This window comes from Felis catus, chromosome F2 (assembly GCF_018350175.1).
Source record: "Felis catus isolate Fca126 chromosome F2, F.catus_Fca126_mat1.0, whole genome shotgun sequence".
NCBI lineage: Eukaryota > Metazoa > Chordata > Mammalia > Carnivora > Felidae > Felis > Felis catus.
In genome coordinates this window covers 62,146,093-62,162,238 of record NC_058385.1, presented here as the reverse complement: position 1 = coordinate 62,162,238, position 16,146 = coordinate 62,146,093, and the positions used below count along the sequence as shown (strand labels likewise).

Genomic DNA, 16,146 nt, shown 5'->3' with positions numbered 1-16,146 from the left:
GGATGAGCAAGCTGTGATAGTGTCTTCTCTACCCTAGCCAGACAGAATGGAAGCTATTGTTAGTTTCCATTGGATGAATGGGAGAAGCATGCACTTATGTTTCCTTCTCCGCCAGTTTCTTGTGACAGTCCTTTCCTTCTATCATTGGACTTCCCTTCAGCTTGAAGGAAATATTTTTTTTAATTTATTATTTGCCAAAACCCTGACACCAGTCTTTGAGCTGATTTCACCCAACATGACTTATTCCTCTAATGCAAACCAGTGTTTCTTGCTTCTCTGCACTGTACTTGATACTTATACCACATATCATTAGCATCCATTTTCACACCTCTGTCTCCAGTTTTCCTCATACCTCACAGCCCAGAAAGCTGAAAACTTCATTTCCCCAGTCTGTCCTTGCTGTTAGGCACAGATGCAATTTAGGATTTACCAATGAGTTGGACTCTCATGAGATTGGTCAGTGGAAAGGAGGAGGACCATTCATCTTCAGTGTTGGTGTTGGCTGATTCACAGTCTCATCAAATGGGAGCATTGGCGGTGACCAGGAAGGCTGGTCTAGGAACCACATTTGGGGCTGTGGAGCAGTGGTAATGGTGAAAGTGGTTTTCCTGTAGCTTCCTGAAATGGGGGTGGTAACTGCAGGAGAAGCCTGGAAGCCTAGTGGTGGCCTCTGTTTTCAGTCCCTGCCATCCTTCCCACAATTTTGTAACCACTTATTTCCCTATTTTAAATCCTTTTCTGCTTGAAATACCTAGAGTAGTTTCTATTTCCTTCACTTATTTCCTAACCCGTGCAGTGCTTTTATGCACTCACTTGGATATCCACTGACTACAGCCACTCACTAACAGGTGATCAGAACACATACTCTAAGCCTTATTCTCTTATCACTACTCCATGCCACCTCCTTCCTTATTTTTTACATTCCAAATCAAGTTTCCCCCCATCGCTCTGTCCCTGATTCCTGCATTCCAAGCAGATGTCCTTCCCATACCTCTTCTTGTTGGCTCATTCTGCCTAATATTGATGCCTACATTTCCCCTCTAAACTTACCTCCACAGGAAGAGAAGAAAGAAGTTAGCTTTTATGGTCAAGAGAAGTGCTTTCTATACGTGTGCAACCACTGCTCATGTGCATTCTTAGTATTTGTTGGGTGACACTGTGTTAACCTATAGAGTATAAGAACACCGCAAAGAAGGAAAACCTCTGTTCCTAAATTTAAGTTGATACTTCTCCCAATCTCATAAGTCAAGAAGACTATAGGGCAATTATAAGACTATAGGGATGTACATTCTGGTGGAAGAAAAACCACCAAAGAAGAAATGGTGGAGGAAAAAGAGTCAGGAGGAAACCAGTAGGAATTTACCCATACAGCAAAGCCCTGGGTTTTCTTCCTTGCTGACAGATCACCCCTTTGCTTTATTTTTCATTTCTCTAAAACTCTCTTGCTGTTGTTCCACAGCAGATATCAAAGTGGCCCCTTCCACCAATTCACACACCTGCAGCTAGGCTAGGGGAGCCAGGCCTGGGGGTAAAGAGATCAGCTGTGCACACCACCAGCTTTCCTCAAAGGGAAACTTGGAAGTAATTCTCAAAGGTTAAAGGAAATCTGCCAATCTGGAAGCTGCTGGAAAAATCCAACATAACACTTAATTTCTTTCCAGTCTAAAGGGAGAGATTGAAACGATGGAGGAGCTATACAGCTCATTGGATGGAGAACACCAGGGAAATCAGAACTCAGTAGTGAACAACTGGATTTGCAACTGGAAAAGCTTCTCTAGGTGGTAAAGTTAGGTCTTCTCCTTAAATTCCACCTTCCGGTTTTCCCACCAGATCCGTGTGCAAGTTGGCCCTGGTTCTAGCTTTTCGGTTCATGAGAACTGGTGCGAGGATCGACAAAGAACCCAGCTTTGGTCTGAAAGGAGCAGGCAGGTGAACAAAATGTGAGTGGGGGTGGAGTGGCGGAAGGAAAGCGAGGGGGGTGTTGTGTGCGAGGAGGGAGGGAAGGGAGAGGGAGGGTCTCAGGGAGCACAGGGAGGAAGAAAGCAGACATAAAGAACATTTCTGCAATGGACAGATCTCGTCCAAGCCTCTTCAAGTCCTGACCTGATAAACTCTTCTTTTTCTTAGATTTCTCATTTGTACTGACAAAGGTTTTTAGGACGGTTTGTAGTTTTTCCCGTGCCTACTTGGTTTCACGATTAGATGCCACCTCCTCCAGTCTCTGCGTGATCTCTGGACCAGCAGCAGCCCCTTGGAACTTGTTAGAAAGGCAGGGGGTCGGAACCCCACTTTGGCCGTGCTAAATCAGAACCTGCATTTTAACAAGATTGCCGTGCGATTCGTTTGTACATTACAGACTGCGGCTGTGCCCTGCAACTCCAGAAACAAATGAGGAAAAGAGAGTGCCAATGAGTGAGTGAGTTTGCTCTGAGGAGGCTGGTGTAAAGGAGTATGAACTTTACACGTATGTAAAAGTGCCATACGCTCTATTTTGTGAGAGACTAACGGCGGTAGGCAGTAGATAGGCTGGCAGTAGGCCATCACAAACCAGGAAAACCTGGTGAGACCCTAAACCAGTGGGTCTGAAAAATGCAGTATGCATCAGAATCACGCGGAGAGCTTGTTAAAACAGACTGCTAGTTCCTGCCTCTTCCAGACTTTCTGATTCAATAGTTCCAGGGTGGCCCTGAGAATCTGAATGTCTAGTCAGTTCCTAGGTGATGCTGTTGGTGCTGATCCAGGGATGACACTTTGAGAACAACTGCCCTAAGCCATAAAGATATTCAGATAAAAGAACCTCCCTTCTACAGCTGATTTGGGATAATTATGGTCTCAAATCCCCTATTGAATTTGCCATTGGAGACCAGACCACTTTACAATGACTTCCAGAAAGAGGCCCTCGTGGGAAAGCCCTGATACATTTCGACCAGCTGTGTTGGGTTGAGAGCTAATTAGGAGGGAAGCTAGCGAGAATGGTCTTGCTTTCCCAGCCGTGTCATGCAGCAAACCAGGAGACAGTGGGTTGGTAAAGAAAATTACACAGATGAGACCCGGAAGCTGCCATTTCATTGGAAAAGGTTTTGCCTTTTCATTACAAGAGAAAGCTAACATTTCCCATCCTTCCTTCCACCAAAAGTAGGCAAGCATAAAGCCAAAGTCAATTTCTTACAATTTAGTAACCTCAGTACCAACCAATTATATTCTGGGACATGAGAAACAGCTGTTGTAACATTAGAGCCTGAACAGTTCCATCTCAGCTATTTAAAGGGATAAAAGAGCCAATATTTTCATTCCCTTGTGATATTATCAAGACATGATAAACAACCAAGACTATAGTATTAATTACATTAATTTGGAGAGGAGAGAGACCACTTTAATTGCTCCAAGCTGGAGAATAATTTTTTATGGGCAGACAATCATTCCATAAATTCACATTAGAAAGGGTACTTTGTCTCTTTCTATCAGCAGCAAAACTTCTGGAGGCAAAAAACAGCTACAACCCCCATTTAAGATGGATTTCAATAGAAAAAAAATTCTCACTGTTGCCATGTATTATTTATTGAACTCTGACATGTTGAACTATCTGGTAGAAACAAACATAGGGAAGGCATTTGTCTTGAAATAATTCATAATCTGAAACAGGAAGTAGGATTAACACAGCTAGATTTAAATACCTTCTCGTACATAGAATGGACATAGATGTGCCACCCTGTCAGGGTTTACAAGACCAAATGAATGATGGGCATCAAAGTGCTTTGTAAGCTGTAACCCCTTATAAGAGCAGAAAAGGAAAGAGATATCGTGTATTGTGTGCCTTATACATGAGGCACCGAGCCAGGTGCTTGACTTGTATAATCATATTTTCACACTCATAAGAAATCTTAGAAAAATAAAAACATAAAAAAAGAGAATGTAATAAATAGGTAACGAAAATGCCAATTTTTGTCAGTGTGGAAATTATTCAGATAACTCGTATGGCTCAGGTTAATTAATGGGATATGTGCTATAGGTATCCTCTCTCACCCCCAAATACACAATAACTATCTGTTGATCAATAAGTGGTCACATTCTGAAGTCACCCGAGCATATGCTATAGTTTTGGTAATGAAAATATACCACCAAAGTAAATCTATCTGCTGCAATTCCTCGGATTAAAACCCACATTTGGCTTCCGTAGTTGCGATGGAAGGGGAGGATTTAAGGTGGCTCCAGGAAGTAGCTCCTCAGAGGTGTTGAATGCAGCAGGCATTACTGTGGCTTTGGACTAGCCATTTGTAACTTCACGCCCAGGGGACTCTGTCCAGGTTTCTAGAAGTATTGTTCTAGAGACTCTCAATAAGCAGTGCTAACAGCGTCGTACTTTGCCAGGTTCCCCTGCCTGTGCTTCCAGAGGTACTATGAACAGTCATAAGGAATAGGTCTTCCAGTCCTCTGAATGCTCTGGAAACTTACTTGAGGATAAGAGCAATTCAACACTCCTCTAGTAATACACAAAAGAAGGGCTTGGAAGCAATTGAGAGAACATGCTATAAGATCGTGCGTTCCTCAGTTGCTGGACCAAGGGACATGCTGTAAAGGGGAGCGCTTACTGGAGTATAAAAACTGAATATTGCGAAGTTCTGCACCATCCAGTTCCTTTTTATGTAGAAATATTTTCATAACTTAAATGTCCAATAGGGGATTGCCTGAGCAAAATGTGGAGTAACTCTATGAACACAAAAAATCATGCAGCGAAACTGTATATCAATATGAAATAATGTGTGAAATGCATCGTAAGAGAGGCTTTCGGTTGCAAAGCAGCATTGTTCAATATTGTCTCACCTTTAGTCAAAAACGTATAAACGTGAATGGAAAGATGTTTGAAGTACATATATATATAATCACTTGATAATGGAATTACAGGTTATTTTTATCCTTTCTTCGCTTATCTACGTTTCCTGAATTTTCTACAAGAACATGACTGGTAAAAATAAAATTTTTCTGAACAAGTGTTATTTTTCTTAGCATCAGGATAATAATACATAACATTTATCGGAAGCTTACTACTGTACACAGTGCTTTACCCTTGTTAGGTGGTTTTCTCCTCACAATGGCATTATGAAGTCATTCTTTCGTGAGAAGAAGTGTTCCCCAGCAAAGCAAATGAATCAACATTAATTGTAGAATCACATTTCTTTCTACTATTCCTCAGTCATCTGGAAATTTGACTCTTCCTAACTTCCACCTATAGCCTCCATTTTGAAAACAGGCATTAAAATTAGGAAGAAGATTTGTGGAGGAGATTACTGGTATAGAAAAGGTGACGACTATGGATCTAGATACAGCTATATGCTTATGCCTGTCACAGAGTCCGGGTTATCTTAGCAAAATAGCTTTTCCTAAGTGAAGGCAAAGGGAAAATACACAGATAATACTAAAATTGCTTTCAAAGAAACACCTCGGGGCGCCTGGGTGGCTCAGTTGGTTAAGCGGTTAAGCGTCTGACTCTTGTTTTTGGCTCAGGTCATAATCTCACAGTGTTGAGATCAAGCCCCACATGGGGCTCCACTGTGAACACACTTAAGATTCTCTCTCTCCCTCTCTGTCTTCCCCTTCCTCCCCTCTTAAAAATAAATAAATAAATAAATAAGGAATACCTTTACTGTAGTTTCAGTATACAAATGGGATGGAATAGGGTATACTCAAAAAGCTAAACACCTCGTAGCCCTGAAAAGCAACTAGACCCCAAACTAGTAGATCTCCCAAGAGACCTCAAGCATGTCCATACCCAAATGATTCCCCCAAAATACCACTTATTCTCATTTTTTGATGCCACAGGGAAATGGTGGTATGAACCAAATTTCTTTTGGGTTTGTTGTTAACCCGCTTTTAAAACCTTAATTTCCGTAAACACATAAAAAACTGCAGAAGACACTATCTGTGGCCTATCCATTATCCATTTTTCTTCTCTGCTAACACAATCAAAATTTTGTTTCGGTATTGAGCAGTAACATGCTAGGGAAAGCAGGCTCGGCTCTGATGGACTATTCTTAGTCTAAGTCACTGTGCTGCTTAAGTTGTGTCAACTTGACGGCCATGGCGTGCCCAGATATTTGGCTCAACTGGGAGTGTCTGTAAATGAAATTAACATTTGAACCAGTTGGCTTAGTAGAACAGATTGGTCTTCCCACTGTGGGTGAGCCTCATCCAGTCGATTGGAGGCCTGACTAGAACAGGCAGAGTAAAAGAAAATTCTCTGTGACTGTCTTCTCTTGTCTTCAGAATCAAACTTGGTCTGTGGCTAGAATGTACACCATCGTCTCTTCCTGAGTCTTCAGCTTGCTGACTGCAGATCTTGGGACTTGCCAGCCTTAATAATCACGTAAGCCAATTCCTTATAACAGATCTCTTTGTAAGCAAAAATATACATGTATATATAAATATAAATATACGTGTATCTTCTATCGGTTCTGTTTCTCTGCAGAGCCCAGATGAGTACAGACAACCATGGTTATTGTATTCTCTTTCGCTGGTGATTGGTAACCATGTAACTTGTTTCTGGTCAATGAGATGTAAGGGGAATGCTGGGGTGGGGTGGGATGTTCTGGGACAAGTTTCCTCTTTAGTAAGAAAGAGAGTGATACAGCCAGAGCTGCTGTGGTTCCCCTTGCTTCCAGCTTTTGGTTGGGGTTATGTGAAGACAAAATGCCTGGAACTGGGGTAGACATATTGTATCATTATTGCAGATCTCACTGACACATTAAAAATGGCAAAATGCCAGGGGTGAGGGTACCTGGCTGGCTCAGTCAGTGGAACATGTGACTTTTGATCTTGGGGTTGTGAGTTTAAGCCCCATGTGGAGTGTAGAGTTTACTTTAAAAACATTTTTCGGAAAAAAGAAAAATAAATGGTAAAATGGGAAGCCGGAAAACCCCTGGATTCTTCCTGGCATTGCTGACCTTCTCCTCCGACCGATGCCAACTTCTAGACCACCTGTTAAGTGAGAAGCTAGCAATAAGGTAAGTTGTGTAAGCCCATTTGAGTTTGAGCGTACTGTTACTTGAATCAGAAACTAGCCAGAGAATGGAAAAGTGTCATTCTCTATCTACTACTATCGTATTTTGTCAATCTGTTTTTTAAAGTTTACTCTTTATGATCATTTCCGAATCAAAATTAGAAACTTTTAAAAATGTATCAGTTATTGTTTGTAAGACATGGAAAGGAGTCTCTGCAGGAGGACAAGGAATGTATAGAAATGTAGATCCCTCCCACCGGTGAAGTTGTGTTCACGTGGTTGACTAGACGCACACCTGTAGTTGGAGATGGGGTGGGGGAAAGGGAGGAGCCTCCCGCTCTTCTCTTGACCATGGGGCCATCAAGAGCCAAATCACTCTCAGACTTTAGAGTTATTGTAGGAAAAAATCATTTCAGCTTCTAAGGGCTAAAACTGGTTTTCTCTGGCAGTATAGTTTCATAGTAAATTTCCTCTTTTCTTGTCCAACAAGAGAAACCTTTATTTTAAAAGGTTTAAAGTGGGAAGCAGTTTATTGATGATACTGGCCACGAAGCCAGAGGAGACACACACACACGCACACACAGCCTTGGACCTTGGCAGCTCGCCTCCAAGCCCAGCCACCTCAGGAGACCTGGAGCAGGGCCAGGAAGATGGCTGGGATGCAGAACTTGGTGGCCAGGGGGCCACTCCATTACTGTGGGCACACTCATTCTGGGACAGTTAATGACCACTCCTTAGAGCCAAATAAATTGAACACTTGGGTGAAGGATTTAGTCTTAAAAATAAGCCCTAGCTAGTAGCAAACCTAGTGAGAATGAGGCGAATGGGCTTACGGAAAAATAGTAATTCTAAATGTGTGCCACCTCCTACTGATTCTAAAATGAGTGAAAATCAACTTACTATAAAGAAAATCTCATTCCCTATCAGCCTGTGTCATTTCAAAGATGATTTATCAGGCTAATTAATTTTCAGGTGGTATTTGTTTCCAACCCTTTAAAAACTGTCTTTTCTCAGGGCTCAGTATGTGGAATGTGAGACTCTTGATCGCGGGGCTGTGGGTTTGAGCCCCACTTTGGGTGTAGAGATTACTTAGAAATCTTTTAAAAAATTCTTTTCTCTTCTGAAACTCTTAGTAAATTTGCATTACATTAAATTAGGGATTCACTTGGGGCGCCTGGGTGGCTCAGTCGGTTAAGCGTCCGACTTCGGCTCAGGTCATGATCTCACGGTCCGTGGGTTCGAGCCCCGCTTCAGGCTCTGTGCTGACAGCTTGGAGCCTGGAGCCTGCTTCAGATTCTGTGTCTCCCTCTCTCTCTGACCCTCCCCCGTTCAGCTCTGTCTCTCTCTGTCTCAAAAATAAATAAACATTAAAAAAAAGATAAAAAAATTAGGGATTCACTCCATTCATTCATCCAACACAAATTTAAGGAGCACTTCACAGGGTGTCAGGGTGCCGTGCTAGGTGTCCAGGAAACGGGTGAAAAGTAGATCATCCTCGTTCTTATGAAGTTAACAGCCTTCTGAGGCTTCTGATGTGTAAACCAGCAATTGAGATGAGGTGGGAGCAGCATTACTACAGAATCTTGGGCAAGGAATGAACAGAGTAACTTAGTTTCCTGATAGAAACATCCCAGACAACATAATGTTAATGATCTGATTTAAGGTCATACTTCTGCACACACACAAATGTCATACGCATATAATACATGTAATATTTTTATAGTGTTCTGGAAATTGATTTATGGTTTAGGCAGGAATGACGGAAGGCACTAACTTGGGGGTAACTTGCTTGCATCTTAAAGAGCCTCCCTCCCTGGCAATCTCAAGCGCGTTACCCTGAGTGCCTCCCTGAGAAAGGCTGGTGTTGAAAACAAGCCTGAAAGGCTAAGAGACTCTGAGACCAAGCCGTGGATGTGGTGGGAGTGGTAGAATGCACCAGAAGCTGTCAGAATGTGACAAGAGGGCATTTATTTTAAGGGTGTGGGGAGAAAAATAAATTAGACTGCAATTGGATTCTTCAGTCAGGGGCAGGAGTTGAGAGGTGCACTGTGCTTGTGTGAAGAATTTTTTTTAAAGAACACCCAAGTGGAGAACAAGGAGATATAATTTTTCTTGACGTGCCAGTATACAGTAAGAACATATATTTAGTAACATTCGCTTCCCTGCACCCTGAGCAGCTGTTCGGCACCAGCACACCCTCCGCTTCCATCCAGGCAGGGAAGGGGGAGTGTGCCGCGCACGAAGTTTCTGGAGTTGCAGGAGCTGAGGCCCTGCTCCTGGAGCTGATTTCTCCTGCCTCTTCCCGGCAGCAGGGGGCCCAAACGGGGACTGGGTTGGGAAGTGAGAGAAGTTGCTCCAGGGCAAGACCTACTGGAGAGCCCAGTTTAACTTGGGTAGGAAGAGCAAGTCTCCTTGGATTTGGCCATCACTGTTTGGTCAGGCTCTTAAAGATCCTAGTGGAGTTAAAGCGTCCTCCTTGCACTGTATTTTTTTAAACTCAGGGAGCAGGAAAGAGAAACTCTAAAAATCATCCCTCTTTGCTCTGTGAGACTATAACTCACTAGGCAAGGTTTTTGGCTGTCGGGGAATGTTTTATATCCCTTAACATAGGACTGTAGGAGGTGGAAAACAGGATGAATCCAGTTCAGCTCAGGCTGTCCTCATCCAAGGAGTGACACTGTGGACATCTGGTTTTCTAAGTTCACAGTCAACTTCTTGGCACCTTTTCGTAGAGCCTAGGGGGTATAGGTGACAGTGAAGACTCACCAAGGTGGAGAGGGGCCCTAGGTAAATAGGTAGGTATTCATTGGTTTGCCCATTTCCTCCCTCCCTCCCAGCCTCTCTCTTCCTCCCTCCCAGGGTAGCACACTGGTGCTACTCAAAGTGTGGTCCTCTACTGGCTGCATCACCATCTCTTGAGAGCTTGGTAGAAATACAAATTCTTGGGTCCCACACCATACTACTGTGGTAGGCAATGTCTGAGACAAGGCAGAAGTGATAGGATGTCACTTCCCAGAGGAGGTTACAAAAAGATTTGGCTATAGTCCTGAATGCGGTCTCTCTCCCATTCACTTTGAGAGAAGCCTGCTGTCAGGCTGTGAACAGTGTTTTGGAGAGGCCCATGTGGCAAAGAACTGATGTCTCAGGTCAACAGCCAGTGAAAACCTGAGGTCCACCAACAGCCATGTGAGTGAGTGTGGGATTGGAGCTTCCCTAGTCAAGCCTTGAAACGACAGCGGCCTCTGACCTCCTGATGGAAGCCTTGTGAAAGACTCAGTGCCAGAGAACCCAACTCAGCTGTGCCTGGATTACTGACTCACAGAAGGTAGGAGATAATAAACATTTGCTGTTTTAAGCCTCTACTTTGGGTTAATTTGTTATGCAGCAACAGACCCTAACACGAGTACTGAATCAGAAATCTGTGCAAGGGGGGCCCTGGAATGTGTATTTTAACATGTTCTTCGGTTGATTCTCATGCCTAGTAGTTTGAGAAGCTCTGCCGTGACTAAGTGAACAGCTAGGGCGGAGGGGAGGGGCTTTGGCACCCAGGCGGGCTGGGTTCAAATCCTAGCTCAACTCCTTCTAGTTCTAAGAGCTATGTGAGTTACGTAACCTCTCTGTGCCTCCATTTCTTCTGTGAGGTATTGCTAACAATAGTACATATCTTTAGGTAATATAAAGAGGATTAGTTGAGTTAATATACTTAAAGCACTTAGCATATTGCCTGGCAACAGTGAGTACAATAAATTTAGTGAAGAGTCATTCATTCAACAAACATGTAAAGGGTCAGGCATAATTCTAGATGCTGGTTACAAAGATAATAAGACATGGTCCGCTTCTTCTGGGACTATTCTCCTATAAGGGAGATAGGCATATAGAAGAATACACACAATAATGGCTTAAAGATGCTGGGATTGACTTCTGGAGCCCAGAAATGTCAGTTCTATCGAGGATGAAAGAATTAAGGAGAGGCTTAATAAGTGGGGTGGTTGGAGGGTTGGAAAAGAATAGAGGATATGGGCTTGATTCTCCCTCAGTGCCTCGCCTCAGTTTTTCTGAGCTTCCTTTGTTATGTGGAAAACGAACAAACCTATCGTCACAAACAGGTTCCTTTGGCAGAAGCTGCTTGAATGCAGGACCTGGGTGTCTTATTCACAAAATGCCAGCCACTTGGTCCCGTTTCCTATGCCTAGATCAGGCAGCCTAGTTTATCTGACCTTCAGATGTTGGCATCTGCTCTTTTGTCCCTCTGAAGGCTTCTCTTCCCACTCCCTCCCTCTGCTCCCCTCAGTCCTTGCAAGTCCTTCCTGTATGGGCTTAAATGCCTCCTCAAGGAAGTCTTCCTGAGTACTCTGTTTAAATAACGCCTCCATGTCAGGGCACTGTTTGTTTCCTGAGTAGCACAAGAGTTTGGCATTAACTTAATTAGTTTATTTTCCTGCTCACCATCCTCTCCCTGAGTAGACTTTACTCTAAGGGCTAACATGTGGTCCATTTACCTCACATGGTGCATGCCCAGTGCCCAGTGCCCTCCCTGGGACATAGTAGGCATTCAATAAATATTTATTGAGTGGTTAAATGAATGAATGAACATGTCCTTTCCCAGCCACTGGAACACTTCAGCATGATTTGTTGAAATGTCAATCTTAATCATGAAGGACATTAATTCAAATTCTGGGAGACAAAACTGCTGAAAAAACAGAATGTGAAACCGAGTCACTTTTACTCTAAGGGGCTGCTGGGGAAGTGGTAAGGGATGGGGGGGGAGGCCATTATGCCATTTAACATTTACTAAGTCCCTCCTCCTAGGTGCTGGGTACTGAATTAAGTGTTTTATATACATTATTTCACGTACATCTGAAGTAGGTATTATCATTGTGTATGTGTGTTGGGGGGATGATGGGGAAACTGACGCTTACACCCCTTAATGAATTTGCCTGACGTCACAGCCAGTCCGGGGTAGAACTGTAACTGGATCCAGGTGGTCAGGCTCCAAAGCTCTTTTGTTCGACAACTCTACTCCCCTGCCTCCAACGGAATGCAGCTCATTAAGTAAATATCCTGCACAAATAGAAGTGTATACAGTTGGACGGCTGTAAGACTGACACTGTAACACCCGACCAGACAGGGAAATATCAGAAAGGTTCTCCAGGTCACAGCCAGGAGGCAGTATCCACGATTACGGGAACTGGGCTGTGGGCCAAGCGGGAGCTCATTCTCAGGGGCCCCTTCCCCCCATCCAGGGCTCCTCCATGTGGTCAGGACTACAGGAGAGTCCCACGCCCTCCAGGTGATGTAAGTGGTCTCCCCCTAAAGCAGATCTGGTGGGCTCTTAAACTCGAAAGGATTAGCATTCTCCTTGTCAAAGTAGCATGGAATTTATAGCAATCGGCAGTTCCTGTTGCAAAGAGTTCCAAGATCAGACAAGCCAAGGGGGGGAGGGGTGGGTAACAGGTCAGATGTGAGTTTAGATGGAGAGGTGGTCAGGGGTGGGGTCGGGACAAGAACTAGTGGGGAGGAGACATTTTACAAAGCAGTGAGGCCTGTCTGCATTGTGCCTGGAGAAGTCTTTGGGGTTTCCCATTAGCAACAAGTCCCCACAGGCCTAAAAGAACAAGAAAGGAACCAGGCTTCTCCAGGCTTAAATAAGACTAAAGTCTGCATTTTTTCCCCGCATGGTAAGGAATTATTGGGCCAGCAGCTAAGGTAGGCTAACTCAGGCTAAAATCCCCAGTAGGAAAGAACAATTAGAGAAATCATGAATTATGGTTCTGTGGGCAATTCCCTTCTCAAGGCTTACTTAAAGCCAGAAGGTATATTTTTAGTCTGCTTTTGTGACACTTAAATATTCAGATTTTGAGAGAGACAAAGCGTATACTGAAATTTACATATAAATGTACCAAAATATGTTTAAATACTAGTCTTCTTCATAACTTTCTCTTATAGTTCCTGAGCTATTTGCACTTCCACAATGTGATCAGTCTCTAGGAAATGAAGACTATAGGAGTGTAAGGAGACAGAAATTGAGCTAGAATTACTGGGAGGTTGATGTCCTAGGGTGGACCTAAAGTTAGGCACAGTTTATAATTAGAGGAATGGTTTTGTTTGTTTAGATTGTAAGTTTTCAGAATGAGTCTCCAGACATGCAGAATTTTGTAGACGTTATGTGTGCGTTTTTACTTCTTTAGGAAGGCTAGTCTCCGTGAAATTGACCTGAAGACTTCCCCTTAAGACTTCAAGAATCTAGGGTTCATAGGAATAGAAGAAATTTGATCAGACAAGCTTGGAGCATCCAAGGGAGCATTCAATGTTTGTTTGTTTGTTTGAGAGAGAGAGAGAGAGAGAGAGAGAGAGAGAGAGAGCGCACGCACACAAATGCAATTAGGGAAAGGACAGAGAATCAGGGGGAGAGAGAATCCCAAGCAGGCTCTGCACTGTCAGTGCAGAGCCTAACACAGGGCTTGAACCCACAGACTGTCAGATCTAGGCCCGAGCTGAAATCAAGAGTCAGATGCTCAACAAACTAAGCCACCTAGGCGCCCTCTACAACGCACCATTCAAATAACTACCTCTAGAGTCCATCTTATATACTGTGCTAATAACAAGTTATCCCATGGGGTGCCTGAGTGACTGACGTTTGCAGAGCCTGCTTGGGATTCTCTCTCTCTCCTTCTCCCTCTGCCCCTTCCCCACTTGCATACTCTCGCTCTCTCTCTGAAAACAAAATATACTATACATGGTTCACTAACTTTTAATTTTTGACAATCATGAAGTGCACTTAAATCATTGAAATAGGACTAGACATGATATAACTTCCCTCCAGCAAGTTGGCAGTTATGATCCTACGGGGTCTCACAGTTACCATTGTGAGCATCAGTAATTATTGTTCCATAGTAACCTAGAACGGTCAGGTGATTAAAAAAATTTTTGCTGACAGAAGATAAGACAAACTTGGTTCTATTGGGTATCAGAAGTTATAAAAAGAAAAAAAGGGGGGGGGGTCAAGGGAGCATTGACAGACCACTGCATAATAAAATGTGTTACAGTCTAATGGGAAACATTGGCTCGAATAGTGGGTGACTTCCTGATTTCATCACCTTCCATAGTTGATGTTTCCATCTCTTATTTTCTCTCTCTCACCCATCTATTAAACAGATCTACACACGTTAATAGGGACCCACACAAATTTAGCCACTTCTTCCTCTAGTAAATTATACCATAGAGCCAGATTTATTGTGATCATTTCTTCCCATGTCTTGTTTTACGCCTGAGGTTTTACGCCTGAGGTTTGAGTCTGTAGAAGGCCATGCATTGCTGAAGGGATGAAAGTCTTTGGAGAAAACAGAAGTTCCCAAGACAAGCTAGCAGGGCAGAATGTTTGTGTCTTCCACCAGGGGTCAGTAAAACTTTTATAAGACTCCTAGGATGGCATCCAGACTTCCATAAGGGCAACATCTTGGTCACTCTTTGTCCCTCAGAAAGCATTCACCAACAAGGAGATGTCCTGTCACTGGGAATAGCAGTTCCAAGTTGTTAAACACGTACAACAAGCACAGTTAAATATAAATATATATGGCTTGGACTGTATCAACTCTATGTTAACATCATAGAGAGAACATCAGCATATCAAGCACTGGAGTTTTATTCTCATAAAAAGAATTCTCAATTTAAACATGCAGTTTTGATATATACTAAGGCAAGCTATCTTGCCTAATTAGGAATCACAGGCTGAATGTCCAGTGACTAGACCTTATGGCTCAACTCTGATTGTCATTATTTCTGGGTCATGAACACAAGACTTGAAGTTCTCCTTCCCTTCGTGGTTTGCTATCCTGGTTTGCAATAGTTGTTATGCTAAGGAATAAAGACTTTCGAAAATATGCACTAGATACACTAACTTGCCTTCCTGCTTCCACTTTTGCCATACTGTCAGCTAGAGGGAGCTGTGAAAAACGGAAGTCACATCCTATTACTCTTCTGCTGAAAGTCTCCAAGGCCTACCCACCCCACAGAAAATAAAATGCCAACACTTCACCCACCTGCGGTGCCAGGGCATGCTCAATTTCCTGCAACTTCTCTGATGTTATCTCGTGACCCTCTTCCCTGCACTCAGCACACTCCCAAAACAGTAGCCTTTCTGCTGATGCTCTCAGTGGTTCTCAAAGTGTGGTCCCTGGATCTGCAGCATCAGCATCACCTGCGAAGCTGTTGGAAAGGCACATTCTTGGGTCATACCCCCAGATCTACTGGATCAGAAAACTCTGGGGGCAGGCCCCATCCATCTATGTTTTCACCAACCCATCTGGTGATTCTGGTGACTGCTGAAGTTTGAAAACCACCTCTAATTTTTCAAACGCACTTCTGCCTCCAGACCTTTGTACCAGCCAGACACTTTCCCTGGTACACTCTTCCCAGGGCTCTTTCCTCATCAACGAGATGTCAGCTGAAATGCTAGCTCCTCAGAGAGACTTTCACCAGCCACCTACTTAAAGTGAGTTTCCCTGCTCTCCTTCATCCTACTCTATGCCATAATCCTTTAATTAGAACTATTTGAAATTATCTGGCCTATTTATTTATTTGCTCTCTTACTATCTCCCCCCGTCAGAATGAGAGGAGACACCTTATCTACTTTTTATACCCTGGATCCCAAGTATCTAGAAGCGTGCCTTGTATGTACATAAGAAGTTCATAATAAAAGTTTCTTAAATTAACGTCTGTGAGATTTTTTCAATCAGGCTGACTTATAGAAAGGAGATAAATTAGACTCTCTACAGGGAGCTGCAGTATTGTGGCAGAGCCCAGGGATGGAGTCAGACGATGAATGTCAAATTCTAAATTCTCCACTTGAAAATCACCTGACCTTGGGTAAGTCATCTAACTAGATTAGGTGATTTTGCCTCCTATGGGCATTTGGCCATGTCTAGAGGTGTTTTTGGTGTCAACCAGAGATCCAGGTGGGGCTGGGACTGCTATTGGTACCTGTTTGGTAGAGGATAGGATGTGGCTAAACATCCTGCAGTGCACAGGCCAGCCCCCTGCAACAGAGAATCCTGCCTGTGTCTGGCACCATGCCTTATACAGAATAGATGCTCAAAAATATTTGTTCAGTGAAGGAAGGAAGGGAGGGAGGAAAAGAAGGAAGGAAGGAAGGA

General features: G+C 43.4%; 1 long non-coding RNA gene across 5 annotated transcripts in view; it reads left to right on the top strand.

Annotated features, from left to right (window-relative positions):
* LOC123383009 overlaps window positions 1-16,146 on the top strand; it is a 48,717-nt gene extending 32,571 nt beyond the window's left edge. The window contains exons 4-8 of one of the 5 annotated variants that reach the window (XR_006592180.1): window positions 1,831-1,940; window positions 6,262-6,361; window positions 10,078-10,319; window positions 15,366-15,485; window positions 15,600-15,705. This is a non-coding gene — a long non-coding RNA (uncharacterized LOC123383009). Of the gene's footprint in view, window positions 1-1,830; window positions 1,941-6,261; window positions 6,488-10,077; window positions 15,486-15,599; window positions 15,706-15,729 lie in introns of those variants that run through there. The other 4 variants (XR_006592178.1, XR_006592179.1, XR_006592181.1 and 1 more) reach the window with 4 other exon arrangements.